At 40.4% G+C, this 15594-nt stretch overlaps 1 long non-coding RNA gene across 1 annotated transcript; it reads right to left on the bottom strand.

The window, feature by feature from the left end:
* Window positions 1-5746: 5746 nt before the first annotated feature.
* Window positions 5747-10635, bottom strand: LOC129409380 (uncharacterized). The gene is made up of 3 exons (XR_008632385.1): window positions 9068-10635; window positions 7716-7823; window positions 5747-6653 (listed from the first exon to the last, which is right to left on the bottom strand). It is a non-coding gene; the product is annotated as an uncharacterized LOC129409380 (long non-coding RNA).
* Between the last annotated feature and the right edge of the window lie 4959 nt (window positions 10636-15594).

Genomic DNA, 15594 nt, shown 5'->3' with positions numbered 1-15594 from the left:
GAGGAGAGAGCGAGGTGAGAGAGAGAGTGAGAGAGAGAAGAGAAAGGAGAGGAGAGGAAAGAGGAGAGAGTGAGAGTGAAAAGAGGAGTGTGAGGAGTTGTTGAGGTGTCCATGTTTTATTCATGGCGTTTCCTTCGGGCTCTTGTGTCGTCGCCGTCGAGGAGGAAAAAAAAAAGAGAAAAACGGAGCTCGTCACAAAACCTGAGGAGAGTTTCTTGTTTGGAAACATCTTCAGCTTTTTGTCTTTTCCCCCCGAAGACGAATTAACGAAAAAGACGAAATCCAACCTGAAAATCTGAAGCTTCAAAGTCAGACTCACCTCAGCTCACCTCACGATTCTGCAGCCAAAGAAACGAACGTGGGTTTTTTGGGGGTTTTTTTCATGACGATATTTCACAAACGTCCTTCTTGTCTTCAGTTCTTTTGAGGAACATCTGGATTCTTGGAGGAGATCACCTCTTGGATCGAACACAAAAACACAAACAAACAAACACGGAGCAGGTTAAATGAGGCAAGAATCAATCGACGCTGGGAAAAACCTGCTTTAGTGAAGATTTTAAAGATAAAATTTAGATCTTTGGTGAAAAAATACAGTGAATAGACGGTGTAGGAGGTTCTGTTCAGCAAATACAATAAAATACCAAATAATAATCGGGTTTTATGTGTAAATGTGTGTGTCTATTTTGATAAATATCAGCAGATTCCAAATAAACGCCGAGTCTAATGTATGAAAAAAAGATAAATCAAGGAAGAAGAAGTGAACACTGACGCTGCAGAATCCGTGTTTCATTTGTTCATTTGTTTTTCAAACAAACTATTTTCTTCATTATTTGTCTCCAAAACCAAAATAGATTTGGAGAAAATTGGTCTGTTCCCAGTCTCAGTCTCAGTCCCGGTCTCAGTCCGGTATAAAAATGGGAAATCGTCAGTTCTCCTCCAGATTTCATGGTTTGAAGTTTTCTTTGGTGTGACACAGATTAATGTTACAAATACAATATGTATATGGCAAAAATTGGAATAAAAAAAAAAAAAAAACATCGATAGTTCAGAGTTTTAGGGAGATTCTGGTACGTCGGCATACACTGTCTAATGCCCCGTTCACACTAGTGTGTATGTGAGTGGTGTTGTTGTGTGTACAGTGTTTATTCACACTAATCTGATTGAAACGTCTCCAGAGTCTGAACGATCTGGTGCCTCCAGCTCCACGAGTTCATGTTGGTCCAGATGTGACGGGGACTGTGGGACTCCTGAAAACTCTGATACTCTGAAGTAGGAGCTTTTTTAATTAAATAGTAACTTCAGATATACAAGACACAAGTTTGGCAATAACAAAAAATAGAACCTCTAATGCCACTGACAGAGTGAAGTAAAGAATAATAAAAAATAAATGTAATAATACTAAACAGGCACATAGAACATATTTCATATTTCATGGTTTCTCTGAGTTTATATGTAATTAAATAAACATATAATGAAGACATAAAGATAAGTTCATTGTCCGTCTGTATGGATCCTTCTTCTAATATTAGTCTCGTCCTTATGGGTTCGTGACGTCGTTCGTGTGACGCTGTTGAGGAAAAAAGTTTAAAACAAACCACAGACAAAGTGAACCTCGTCGTTGGTCCGTGAAAAGTCTTTTGTCACTCTTTTTTTTTCACTCTTTCAATCTTCATCAACTCGAAATCGGCCGCTGCAACTTCAGACACGGTGATCCACTTCTTTGTTTTTACCGCCCACGTGACGTCGTGACACACCAGCCGAGTCATGTGACCAACGTTTTCAGGTGGATTTGTGTTTCTGTGTGGACAAAGAAACGACGTGTCTGGACACAAATCGTTGATAATCGGTGATAAGTTGATTCATTTCAGCGTAAACGTGACCTAAATCTTCAAGGTGTGACAGGGCCGTAAAGTAGATCTGTTTAATTGTTTAATGTCACAGTGTGGAACATTCCAGACAGAGTAATAACATCTCCATAGAAACAAACAGGTGAGGGACCCTTGACCAAAAAGTGACACAGTGCAGCTTTAACCTGACACATGCTGTATCAGTGTGACCTTCCTCAAACATGTGGATTAAACTCGACGTATGAGCCAGATTTTCCTCATCAACAAAAAAAAACCTCTGGTTTGATCACTGCTAGAGACGCTGCTGTTGTGTCCTTGGGCAAGACACCCCCCGCCGTCCCCGCGTCGAGCTGTCAGAGAAGAAGAAGAAGAAGACAGCGCTCCTCCTCGTCACGTCCAAACTCCGGCGCCCGAGCTCCAAATGAAACGAGAGAACGTTTTATTTGCATAACCAGCGTGCGAGACGGTGTCTGTCTGTCTGTCAGCAGGGGCCCCCAGCGAGGGGCCCCCAGCGGAGGGGCCCCCAGCGGAGGGGCCCCTGACACAGACGCGCGCCGCCTGTCTGCGTGAGCCCTGTTCTCTGCCTCGTGGCATTTACTTGTGAAAAATCTGCAGCGAGAAAAATCTGCTCTGTGATGGAACATGACACCAGCTTCACCGAGAACGAGGAAAACACGGCTCCGTCCTCCCCGTCCTCTCCCGTCCTCCTCCTCTCGTTCCTCCTCCCCGTCTCCTCGCTCCTCCCGTCCTCCTCCTCCTCCCTCCCTCCTCCTCCTCCCCTCCTCCCCGTCCTCCTCGTCCTCCTCCTCCTCTCCTCCCTCGTCCCTCCTCCTCCTCCGTCCTCCTCCTCCTCGTCCTCCTCGTCCTCCTCGTCCTCCTCGTCCTCCTCCTCCTCCTCCTCGTCCGTCCTCGTCTCCTCGTCCTCCTCGCTCCTCCTCGTCCTCCTCCTCCTCCTCCCGTCCTCGTCCTCGTCTCCCGTCTTCCTCCTCCCTCCTCCTCGCTCCTCGTCCTCCTCCTCCTCCTCTCCTCCCTCGTCGCCTCCTCGTCCTCCTCGTCCTCCTCGTCCTCCTCCCCGTCCTCCTCGTCCTCCTCCTCCTCCCTCGTCCTCCCCGTCCTCCCCGTCCTCGTCCTTCCTCGTCCTCTCCTCGTCCTCCTCTCTCCTCCTCGTCCTCCCCGTCCTCCTCCTCCTCCCTGTCCTCCCCGTCCTCCTCGTCCTCCTCGTCCTCCCCGTCCTCCTCGTCCTCCTCCTCCTCCTCCTCCCCGTCGTCCTCGTCGTCTTCCTCGTCCTCCCCGTCCTCCCCGTCCTCCTCCTCTCCTCCTCCCCCCGTCGTCCTCCGTCTCCTCGTCTCTCCCCGTCTCCTCCTCCTCCTCCTCCTCCTCCTCCTTCCTCCCCGTCCTCGTCCTCGTCCTCTCCTCCTCGTCCTCTCCTCGTCGTCCTCGTCCTCCTCATCCTCCTCATCCTCCTCGTCCTCCTCGTCCTCCTCGTCCTCCTCGTCGTCCTCCCTCGTCCTCCCCGTCCTCCTCCTCCTCCTCGTCCTCCCCGTCCTCCTCGTCCTCCTCGTCCTCCCCGTCCTCCTCGTCCTCCTCCTCCTCCTCCTCCCCGTCGTCCTCGTCCTCCTCCTCCTCATCCTCCTCATCCTCCTCGTCCTCCTCGTCCTCCTCGTCCTCCTCGTCCTCCTCGTCTTCCTCAATGGCTCCGGAGGACGATTCTGTCACCGAGACGTAAATAAAACTCTGAAGAACGAAGCCGAGCGGCAGGAGACAGGAAAGACCTAAACAACACCACTTATATATTTACACATATAGACTCTTGCACATTTATACATTTATACATTTATACTGTAGACAGTGTTGGGAGGGTTAGTTTAGTCCTGGTTTAGTCCTGGTTTAAACCTCATTTAGTCTTGGTTTAGACCTCGTTTAGACCTGGTTTAGTCCTGGTTTAGTCCTGGTTTAGTCCTGGTTTAGTCCTGGTTTTAGTCCTGGTTTAGTCCTGGTTTAGACCTAGTTTTAGTCCTGGTTTAGTTCTGGTTTTAGTCCTGGTTTAGCCCAAAATGTGAAAACAGTAAAATCCCTCTGTGTAATCCATTTATTTCAACAAAGTAACTGTAATCCAATTACCACTCACTGAAACAGTGAACATGCAAGTGGCTGCATGTACGAGGATCATTTACTCTTTGATTAAATTCATTAGAAACTTGATCGTCTCAAAAACACCAGAAACACTGAACTGAAAATGAAGCATGTTCAGTGACGTGCATCAGTACTGCACAAGACAAACAGAGAGAGTCACTGTGTGACCGGCCTGTCACCTGTCACTCAAATCAAATCCAGAGGACAGTGCTCTATACAGCATGTATGTATATATGTATATATATATATATATGTATGTATATCTAGGTGTATGCATGTATGGGGATATATATGTATGTGGGTTTGGTCAAGTGGTAACGGAGGGAAACAGGGTCAGATTTTTGACATTCAAATGTCTCTTATTCAGAAACTAGAGGGACTATTGAAATAAGTAAAGTATCAGAATGTAGGAAAGAGTTACACTCCAACAGGGTCAAGTTAAACCTGTGAGATTCTTTCAAGTTCAAGACAAAAAATTTAAAAACTCATGTCGGTAACGGAGGGAATGAAATATGCAGCACTTTTTGGTCAATAAATCCAAACAGTGATAACTCTTGGTTCTCACTTCCATATCCTTAACAAACTGGTTTGAATATTTGCTTCATATAGTTTTCTACCATATGGTACAAGATTAGGTTGAAAAACCTCTGACTTTTTGACTCATGAGATTTTTTATTAAGAAAGTTCATGGTAACGGAGGGAAAAGTAACGGAGGGAAAATTGTACAAACAAGTAGAAGGTGCAGGATTTTACATCATTTGTCGCTTTTTTTTTCTGAAAACTTTAATATTACTTCAAAATGAAAGAAACTATTTCTATAAAATATGTCAGTCCTTCCAAGAACATTTTTATCATTTTAAATACTTTTTTTTGGAAAAATCCTGTCCCTTCATCAACAGTTCAAAGATGGAATAACACAAGATATGATGAAATACAAACATTTATTTACATGATTTTTGGGTCTTTGAAATTTGGGAAATAATTTTTGTTCCATGTTTCATTCATGGTCTGTTTAAAACGGATGGAACTTTAGAACCAAAAATGGTCCAGAAAAAAGGTCAACAGTTTCATAAACTAGAGACATATGTATCTGTTCAATACACTTTTTATATCAGATGCATTAACTTGAATTTTTGGCCTTGATGTTTACTTCTGTTTGACTGCGTCCATGTATATGTGCAAGTGTGTGTGTGTGTATGTGTGTATGTGTGTATGTGTGTATGTGTATGTGTGTATGTACATACATCTATGTGCCTCAATTATTATGATTATTTGTATATTTTTGTTATCTTTTGTCATCTTTCATTGTTAGTGTGAATGTGATGCATGTACATCCTGTTTTTATAGAATGTTACTGACCCCAGGAAGAATAGTTACTGTTTTTCAGTAATTTAATAATAATTTCAGTAATAATTTTCTCTGATTAATTAACACTGGTACATGTAATCTGTTACTCCCAAATATTGTCTGTAGCTCAGTGTTTCCCAAACCTTTTTTTCTGGGGACGATATTTTAAAAGTCACAGTTCTTCACGACCCAAGACAAAAAACATTCTTCTTAAATCATAAAATAAATCAGAGCATTATTGAACATTAACGAGGATATTTTATTGTTTCCTGAGTGATTGTGTCTCTGAACATTTAGTATTACCGTATTTTTCAGATTATAAGGCGCATTAAGTGAAACAAACAGACGACACTTGAGACTTTTTTATTTCCTGCGAGGACGACTCAAAAAAACATCGAGTCAGAATGTTTAATGCAGCTTGGACACGTTTGTTTACGTTCGCTTTCTGGTTTTGCCTACTTCATCCTTCTCTTTCTGTTTTTGTTTTTTTTTTTATAACTTTTATTTATATTTTATAAGGACGAGTTTCTTGTTGGTGCCAAATAAACATTAAAAGAAACTGTAATCATGGATCGCTTCATCTGCCGTGGAGAAACATCTGCTGTGGAGAAACGTCGGCTGTGGAGAAACGTCGGCTGTGGAGAAGGCGGCAGCGATGTCCAATCTAAAGATGTGAACATGGCAAACACGGATACAGCAAATATTTGTTCTCCTCTGACCATCAGCTCAATCTTCTGTCTCTTGATTTCTCCTCCATGTTCCTCACACATGTTTATTTTATGTGTGTGACTTGGATGAACCTGCTCATGTCGACTGTGACGTCACGGTTCACTTAGAAAAACTAGTTTTACTTGGTTTACTTTTGGGAACCAACATTTCGGTTCCTGAACGTTCTGCGTCAGGTGGTTCCAGATTCAGTGCGAGAAGCAGCACCAGCACGATTCTGTCGGCCTGAAAACACAAACTGAGCATTTTGTAGATAAAATGAGTTTATCAACAAACAGCGACGAGCATCTGAGACTCTGAACCAGGATAAAGACTCATAATTATCGGGATAAGACTCGTTTGCTCGTAAACTCACTCGATGTTTGTAAAAATCGCGATGGAGGAAGATCTGAACACGCAGGATTATGACGTGTGCTTCAGTTTGCTTCAGTTTGCTTCAGTTTGCTTCAGTGTTAAATATCAGACGTGCAGATCTGAGCCTCCACAGCAGCAGCTTCTGTTTCACCTCGGAGCTGCAGCGAGGATCCAGCGCCATCTGCTGGTCACTCGGAGTCAGTCCAGGAACAATAAATGACACGTCTGGTTCACGGTCGGTCGGACCTGAGGGGAGTTCACCAAGAGGAAGAGAAAGTGAAGTTTGTGAAGTGAAAAACTGGGTCAAACACCGAGACGTGAAGAATCATTTTAAAACACAAGATGCTGAGTTTGTGTTTTTGCACGACTAAAAGAGATTAGATTCTTAAAAGAAATTTTGAAAATAAAGAAATTAAAATGATTAAAATTAAGTATATTTCCTTTCCAGTTCCCTCTAAAGCAGGCACGTCCAAACTATGGCCCGGGGGCCAAATGTGGCCCTCAGACAAATTTTTCTTGGCCCTCAGACATTCAGGTGAATTGGCCCAAATTACCTTGCAACAATTAAAAAATATTTTTTGCTGCAAGTTTTTTGAAAATCTACCTCAATAAAGCTAATATTTAAAATGTAGTGTTTGGTTTTAAGGATCTTAGCCTGAATAAAGAGTCATTTTAATGTGTTAAACATGCACATTTTCATCTGTTCTCTGTATTGAGCGTCAGTCTGCGGCCCTCGATCGTCCCTCGATCGTCCCTCTGCTTTGTCTGTGTTTAGATATTTGGCCCTTGATTTAAAACGTTTGGACACCCCTGCTCTAAAGTGAAGGAGATACAACTTAAAATTTACAATAAAATTTATCCAACCAATGAAAAACCAAAACAAAAATTCAAATTTGAGACGGCGAATGTATTTTTTATATTTATGACACTTTTTTCTTTTTTTAAATGTGAGTTTGCGGAACAATTTTGGTTTGATTTTCAGTCTTGGTTTCAGTCCAGGGGAATTCCTTTTGCCCCTCTAACCATAAAAAAAAATAATAAATAATAATGTATTAATAGATGATAAAAGAATGAAACTTGGTATGAACAATTTATAGATTTTTAAGATGAAACCACATTTGAAGAACGACCTGAAACTTTTAGTTTGGGCCAAACTGAAAGAAAAGACGCTGCTTTTCTTGTGTCCTTTTGGAAAAATGTTTATTTATTCCTTTAACTCTTCCAGATCAACGATATCGTAAACAATACCTGGAATTATGTTTTATAAAAGCGCACAGAACTTTCCAATTATAAAAGGTAGAAACTTACTTTTTTAGTTGTGGTTTTCCGAGCACGTTCACATCGGGAAAACAAGTGTCCAACTGAGGATTTGCGTTTGACGTGTCAGTCACGTGATTTAATGTTTTGGCGTCCGCACTGGAGGTGAAGATTGAGATTATTCAGTTTATTACAATATAATCACGGCGACTTTGAACAGCGACATAAAAGTGTCTGAAATCTGCAGCTCGTTAGATCAGCGTCGTTAGAAAAGTATAAATCTAAAGTCGTCCTCCTGGGTTGTGGAACAGATCCTGATCTCTCACATCTGGTTAATGAAGCAGATCAGACGTGTTGTTTAAAAAGAGTTTGAGGAAATGTTTGATATTTCGCACTGATGTTTGATCATCTTTCAATTCTGGATGTTTCATTGTGTTTTAATCCGTGTTTGAATCAAAAGAATTGAATCCATGCTGTTTAAATGTCGGGCTTTAATATTTCGCCCTGTTGGGTTTTTTGTCTCTTCCGGCTCCTACTTTTTATCTAGTGTGTTTCTTTTTATTGTCATGTTATTTGTGCAAAATGAATAAATAAATAAATAAATAAATCATCTAATCCCGATGCAGCTCTGTGCCCAACTTCCACTATCTGTTTTTTTCATGTTAGATCTTTTTAGGAAATAAGCGAATACTTTGCTTTGTCTTTCAGCTGCGATGAGGTGAACGTGAATAATGACGGGACAAAATCTGGTCAAAGTGGACGTCAAGTTTTTACTTTCAGAAAACAGAAAAAACAGAAATAAACACAAGGTTCAACTCGGCTCGAAGGTTTTTATTGAAATAATTTGATTCCTTTAGTAGTAGTAGTAGTAGTAGTAGTAGTTAGTAGTAGTAGTAGTAGTAGTAGCTGCAGGTCGAAAACCTTTAAAGTAAATAAATCTGTAAAGAAATGTAATTTACATTTTATATAATCTATTTTAATTTTAATTAATACACTTCAATTATAATATTTATTATTTATCTATAATATCTATATCTATATATAATATTTGTTGTATTTATTTATAATATTTAATATACATTTTATACATGAACTTAAATAGCTCAAATTTTAACCAATCTATCATTTTACAAATACATTTTTAATCCTAAATATAACTTTTTTATACAGTTTTAAATGACTACATGAAATGAAATATTTTATTATTATAACATATATATTTTTAACTAGAGCTACTTTAACTTTACGTCATTTACTATAACTCAGATTTACTACTTTATAAATAAACTATTTAGTTTTTCAACTCAACAAGCTCTATTTTGGCATTTTCAAACTTAAACTGAATTTATTTACTATTTACTTTGACTAAACTTAAAACTAATTCTAAAGGTACATTTCCTCACCAGCGTCTCTGTGTTTCCTTCACGTTCCTTCGTTTGGTTCTGTTTGTGTTTGTTCACCTGGGCCTAAATCAATGATTCCAGAGACACACCTGGTCACCTGAGTTTTGTTCTTGCTGCCACCTACTGGCCAGACTAAAAATAACCTCATCAACTCATAAAAAGAGGAAGAGGAGAGAGGCTCAGGAGCGGAGCTGAAGACTCGCTGCAGGGGCTGGAATTGTTGGGTTTTGTTTTTTTTTTCTTATCCAGTTTCAAACCTGGTCTAAACCTGGTCTAAACCAGGACTAAAGCAGGTCTAAACCAGGACTAAAACAGGATTTAACAGGACTAAATCCTGCTGTGTGGACCTGTTTCTTCTTCTTCTATCAATAATATTTTTTATTTGGTTCAGTAAAATCTGGACTTTTTATTTTCTTTTATCAGACAAAACTTCTTATGTGAAGATTTCCTCGTCTTTGTTTCTCTACAACAAATCAAGTAATCCAAAGTATTCAGATTACATTACTCACTTTAAGTAATTTAATGGATTACGTTACAAACTACATTTTGGGGGATGTAATCTGTAGGGGATTACATTTTAAAAGTAAACTTCATAACACTGTTCATAGTGCAGAAAATACAACACTACACGTTGGTCCAGATGGAGTTTGACTCCAGTCTGGCAGCATAAACATCAGGTCACGTGGTTTTGTGACGTAGGAACCTTGTTTTCCATCAAACTCCTGCACTCCGTCCATTTTGATTGGTCCAAAGAGTGTAGTGAGTCAAAACGGCCGATGCTCTGAGCGTCTGTGTTCAGAACAATAAAAAAAGTCGCTCTAAGTGCAGATGTTTCTCACGTAAATGGACAAATTACGCTTAATCTTGTTCTGTGTCATTGCACATCCCTGGATAGTTTTATTTTCAGGTTTATTTGAGTCCAAACGTCCAAATCCAAATGTAATAAACACATGGAAATGCAGAAGTGATGTGGCTCTGAGCCCTGGACCTGAGGAAAGTCATGGAGTTTTTTTTGTTGTTGTTTTGAGGGAATAAGGAGATTTTTACTTTATTTACAGACTTGATATTTTGTACTTTTGTAGCTAAGGCCCTAAATTAAGCTTTTTTTAAGTCCAAAAAGTTGTTTAAACATGTTTGCTGTGTTTTGTATGAAAAAGTGTGAATTTTATTTTTCGTTTTTGCTTTTTTCCACGTGTATTTCGGGACCTGTACTTTTTATTACAGTGATTATGACACAACTACAGCAGCAGATTGTGAAAATAACAGGTTGTAGTGAAAAAAATTATATATAAAACCTCATTAGGGGGTAAAAGTGAGAGTTTTAAACACAAAATTAAGAAAAAAATCCAGGCGAGAACAAGATCTTGAAAGGTGACATTGTCCCTTTTATATGTGAATGTTTTTATTTGTTGTGTTTTTTTATGGATTTATTTTATTTTCAAAGTACGACGGAGTATAAGCGTCAGATTAAAAAAAAAAAAAAAAAAATGCTGGCACTATGAGAAGAAAGACACAACATTTCGACAACATTGTAATATGAGAATAAAGTCGAAACCAGAAAAAGTCGTAATTTTACAAGAATAAAGTCATAGTCAAAATAAAGTCGTAATATTAAGAGAATCTCAGCTGCTCGTAAAGTCTGAACGAGTGGAGAATGAGGAATTTGGAGCATTTTGTAAAGGAGAAGAATCCTGTGTATCATTCGTTCATTTGACTGAACAAGGACTGAATCAGATCTGGAACCAAACCAGAAAGACCAGGATTGAGACCAGGACCAGACCAGGACTGAAAACGGTTTAGTGTTGGTTTAGTCCTAGTCTAAGTCACGGAAATGGGAAACGGCGTTTTTGTGACTTTTAAATGTGATGCGGGACTAATGCGCCGCATACGGACTGAACCAGGACTGAACCAGGACTGAACCAGGACTAAACCAGGACTGAACCAGGACTGAACCAGGACTGAACCAGGACTGAACCAGGACTGAACCAGGACTAAACCGTTTTCAGTCCTGGTCTGGTCTCGGTATCACGGTTTGGTCCTGATCCTGTTCCCGGTCTCAATCCTGGTCTCAGTCCTTGATCCCGGACCTGGTTTAGTCCTGGTTCAGTCCGGAGAAGCAAATAACAAAGAAAATTGTTGTTTTTTTTGTTTTCTTATTTTTGGTTTTATATTGAAAAACACTTTTTCACTTTGACTTTGATTTTATTACGACTTCATTCTCGTAATATTAAGATTTTTTTTTTAACTTTGACTTTATTCTTGTAAAATTATTACTTTATTCTCTTAAAATTAAGACTTTAATGTCAAAATGTTGTGACTTTATTCTCGTAGTACGAGTATACGGGTCAGATAAAAAAAATAAAAAAAAGATGCTGGTGCTACGAGAATAAAGTCATAACATTTCAACATTAAAGACATAATACTATGAGAATAAAGTCGTAACATTTTGACATTAAAGTCTTAATTTTAAGAGAATAAAATAATAATTTTACAAGAATAAAGTCAAAGTAAAAAAAAAACAGTCTTAATATTATGAGAATAAAGTCGAAGCCAGAAAAAGTCGTAATTTTACAGGAATAAAGTCGAAGTTAAAATAAAGTTATAATATTACGAGAATGAAGTCGTAATAAAATCAAAGTCAAAGTGAAAAATGCAGCAGAAGAAGAACCTTGTTTTTCACTATAAAACCAAAAATAAGAAAACAAAAAAACACTAAACCAGGACTAAACGAGGTCTGAGACCAGACCCGGACTGAGACCAGGACTTAGACCGGGACCAGACAAGGATTGAGTCAGGGACCAAGACTGAGACAGGGATCAGACAAGAACTGAGACCAGGATTGAGACCGGGAACAGGACCAGGACTGGGACTGGGACCAGACCAGGACTGGGACCAGACCAGGACTGAAAACGGTTTAGTCCTGGTTCAGTCTGTATGCGGCGCAATATTCCCACATTGCATTTTAAAGTTACGGAAACGCCATTTCCCATTTCCGTGACTTAAACCAGGACTAAACTAGGACTAAACCGTTTTCAGTCCTGGTCTGGTCCTGGTCTCAATCCTGGTCTTTCTGGTTTGGTTCCGGACCAGATTTAATCCTGATTCAGTCCTTGTTCAGTCGAATGAACGAATGATCCATGGATTCTTCTCCTTTACAAAATGCTCCAAATTCCTCATTCTCCACTTGTTCAGACTTTCCGAGCAGCTGAGATTCTCTTAATATTACGACTTTAATGTCAAAATGTTACGACTTTATTCTCGTAACGCCAGCATCATTTATTTATTTTTTTTATCTGACCCTTATACTCCGTCGTAATAAAATGCAGTTTTTGTTTGATTTTTTGTTTTTAATTGCAGATTTTTTAGATACAGAAACTTGGAGACACAGATGTTCTAAAGACAAAACCAGCCACAGACAGCTCCTCTTTACTTTGTTCTTTATTACACATTAAATAGGAGTGGTGAGATTCATGGCAAAAAATAGACTCATTTGAGATGGGGTCACCACTGCACGGCGCCCCCTGCAGGCGAGTGGTCATTCATCCGCTTCCCATCGACCCGAACCCGACCACGAACGCGAAGAGGAGCCGCCTCCGTTAAAAAGCAACATCGTTTAAGAGACACACACACCAACCAAACATGAAGCACGTTTTTTTTTTACAAAAAATCTGCACCAGAGTTCGGGATCACAACTGTACAAAGGCCGTGAAAATACGATCAGGTCGAAGCTCCTCAGACGAGACCCGAACGCTGTTGGCACGAGAGAAAAACGGGGACGTGGAGAAAGGACACGTCAGAGAAGTTAAACGGTTTGATATTACGCCGAACCGACTCCTGTGAGCGTCAAGTCGTGTTCTGATGTCGTTCCTCTTCCAAAACAGACCTGGAGTTGTGCGTTTTGCGTTTTGTTTTTGTGTCTACGTCCCCAAAAATCTCTCAAAACGCTCTGTTCCAATTTGTGATGTGAAGAGAACAGCTCCGTTTACCTTTAGTTCGTTTGGAGATTGGAGGATTTCGCTACTGGAATCGCCAAAAGATCCAGAGTTTGACGGGAAAAACTCAAGCTAAATTTCGTTTAAGGAGGAAATATGAGGTATGAGGGCCGAGTAAAACTGGTCTGAGGGCCGCGTTGGGCTCCCGGGCCATAATTCGGACGTGCCTGTTCTGTTTCTATATCATAAAAATGAAAACGTGAACGTACCAGACCAAACGTCAGGCCTCGTTTGTGTCGTTTTAAAGATCTTCCTGAAGCCGCGCACATTTTTTCAGTTTGTAAAATCAATAAAATCCTCATTTCCTCACAGAACTTTACTACGAAATCATATTTGAAATCATTTTTTTAATCTTTAATCAACTTTTTTAATCAAGGGCCAGATTTCTAAACGTCTGAAGGACTGAAGCAGAGGACTGATCGACGGCTGTGAACTGGAGCTCAATACAGTGAATAATTCAAATCTGTGCAGGTTTAACTCGTTAAAATGACTTTTATTCACGCTGAGATCCTTAAAACCACAAACTAACTATTAAATATTGGTTTTATCAAGGTTGATTTTCAATAAACTTGCAGTAAAAAGTTCATTTTTAATTGATGCAAGGTCATTTGGTCCAATTCACCTGGACGAGGGTCAAGAAAAATTTGTCTGAAGGCCGCATTTAGCCCACGGGCCATAGTTTGGACACGTCTGGTTTAAAGTTTCCAGTCGTCCCAGTTTTGAGTCTGTGTCCCCCGTCCCACAGATTTAAACAAAACCACTCATTTGTCACAATTTTATAAAAGAAATGTATAAATGTATTTTGTATTTTATATTTTTGTTCCACCAAAACAGAGTCTTACATTAGAGTTTATTTTTAAGTCTATTTTTAAGTCTTTATTATCTGTTTTATTGCGCGTTACTATTTTCCTGCGGTTCTTGAATTGCGCGTTGCAACACTGGAATTTCCCCACTGTGGGACTAATAAAGGCAAATCTTATGTCCCAGTGTTTCTATTTTTGACCGATTTGATCTAAACCAGGACTAAACCGAGTCTAAACCGAGTCTAAACCAGGACTAAACCGGGTCTAAACCGAGTCTAAACCAGGACTAAACCGGGTCTAAACCAGGTCTAAACCAGGACTAAACCGGTCTAAACCAGGTCTAAAACAGGACTAAACGGGTCTAAACCGGACTAAACCAGGACTAATACAAGACTAAACCAGGACTAAACCAGGTTAACCAGGACTAAACCAGGTCTAAACAGGACTAAAGAAGAACTAATACAAGACTAAACCAGGTCCAAACAGGTAAACCCTAAACCAGGTCTAAACCAGGTCTAAACCAGGTCTAAACCAGGTTTAAACCAGGACTAAACCAGGTCTAAACCAGGTCTAAATCAGGACTAAAGAAGAACTAATACAAGACTAAACCAGGTCCAAACCAGGTCCAAACCAGGTCTAAACCAGGTCTAAACCAGGTCCAAACCTAAACCAGGACTAAACCAGGACTAAACCGGGTCTAAACCGAGCCTAAACCAGGTCTAAACCAGGACTAAACCGGGTCTATAAACCAAGCCTAAACCAGGTCTAAACCAGGACTAAACCGGGTCTATACCGAGCCTAAACCGGGTCTAAACCAGGTCTAAATCAGGACTAAAGAACTAATACAAGACTAAACCAGGTCCAAACCAGGTCTAAACCAGGTCTAAACCAGGTCTAAACCAGGTCTAAACCAGGTCTAAACCAGGACTAAACCAGGTCTAAACCAGGACTAAACCAGGTCTAAACCAGGACTAAACCAGGACTAAAGAAGAACTAATACAAGACTAAACCAGGTCCAAACCAGGTCTAAACCAGGTCTAAACCAGGTCCAAACCAGGTCTAAACCAGGTCTAAACCAGGTCTAAACCATGACTAATCTTGGACTAATCTTATACTTGAGAGGGAGAACCCCGAGCCTGTAGACGAGGGCGTCAGCAAAGCGCGATCGGGCGACGGCTGCACTTCGTCCTGTGAGCTCGTCCACACGATCAGTCCCGGTTTGGTCCTGGTTAAGTCCTGGGATCAGTCCTGGATCAGTCCTGGATCAGTCCTGGGATCAGTCCTGGGATCAGTCCTGGGATCAGTCCTGCTGGTTCAGTCCTTCTGGTTCAGGGCTGGTCCCTTCATGAGTCTATGTTTCTGAGTTTATGTCTTTGTTTTCACCGTTGCCAGTCAATCGTAGCTATTTTTTATTCATTTACATGTTATTTTTTTAATCTCACGTTGGGAGAAGTGGGCGGACGGCGAACCTCCCGCGTACCACGCCCACTACACTCCTGAAAAAAGGTAACAGCAGCTTCCAAAATCGGATTGGGAAAGAATGAATCGCGTTAGAAAAAATTAAAAAAGAAAACACACAATTTTGGACTAATCTGATCCTCGCCAAGAGTTTGCGAATGAACAAAAAGCAAAAAAAAATGCAGCGTCAGAAGCTCCTCAGATCACGACCGGCTCTTTTATTCCCAACCCGGGTGTGTCCCAGTTTAGAATTCAGAAAATCCAGTCACTTTTA

This window comes from Boleophthalmus pectinirostris, unplaced genomic scaffold (assembly GCF_026225935.1).
Source record: "Boleophthalmus pectinirostris isolate CB_2022bp ecotype Guang Dong unplaced genomic scaffold, ASM2622593v1 HiC_scaffold_2, whole genome shotgun sequence".
Lineage (NCBI taxonomy): Eukaryota > Metazoa > Chordata > Actinopteri > Gobiiformes > Gobiidae > Boleophthalmus > Boleophthalmus pectinirostris.
The sequence above is the reverse complement of the archived record's forward strand: the minus strand, read 5'-3'. Positions and strand labels throughout refer to the sequence as shown.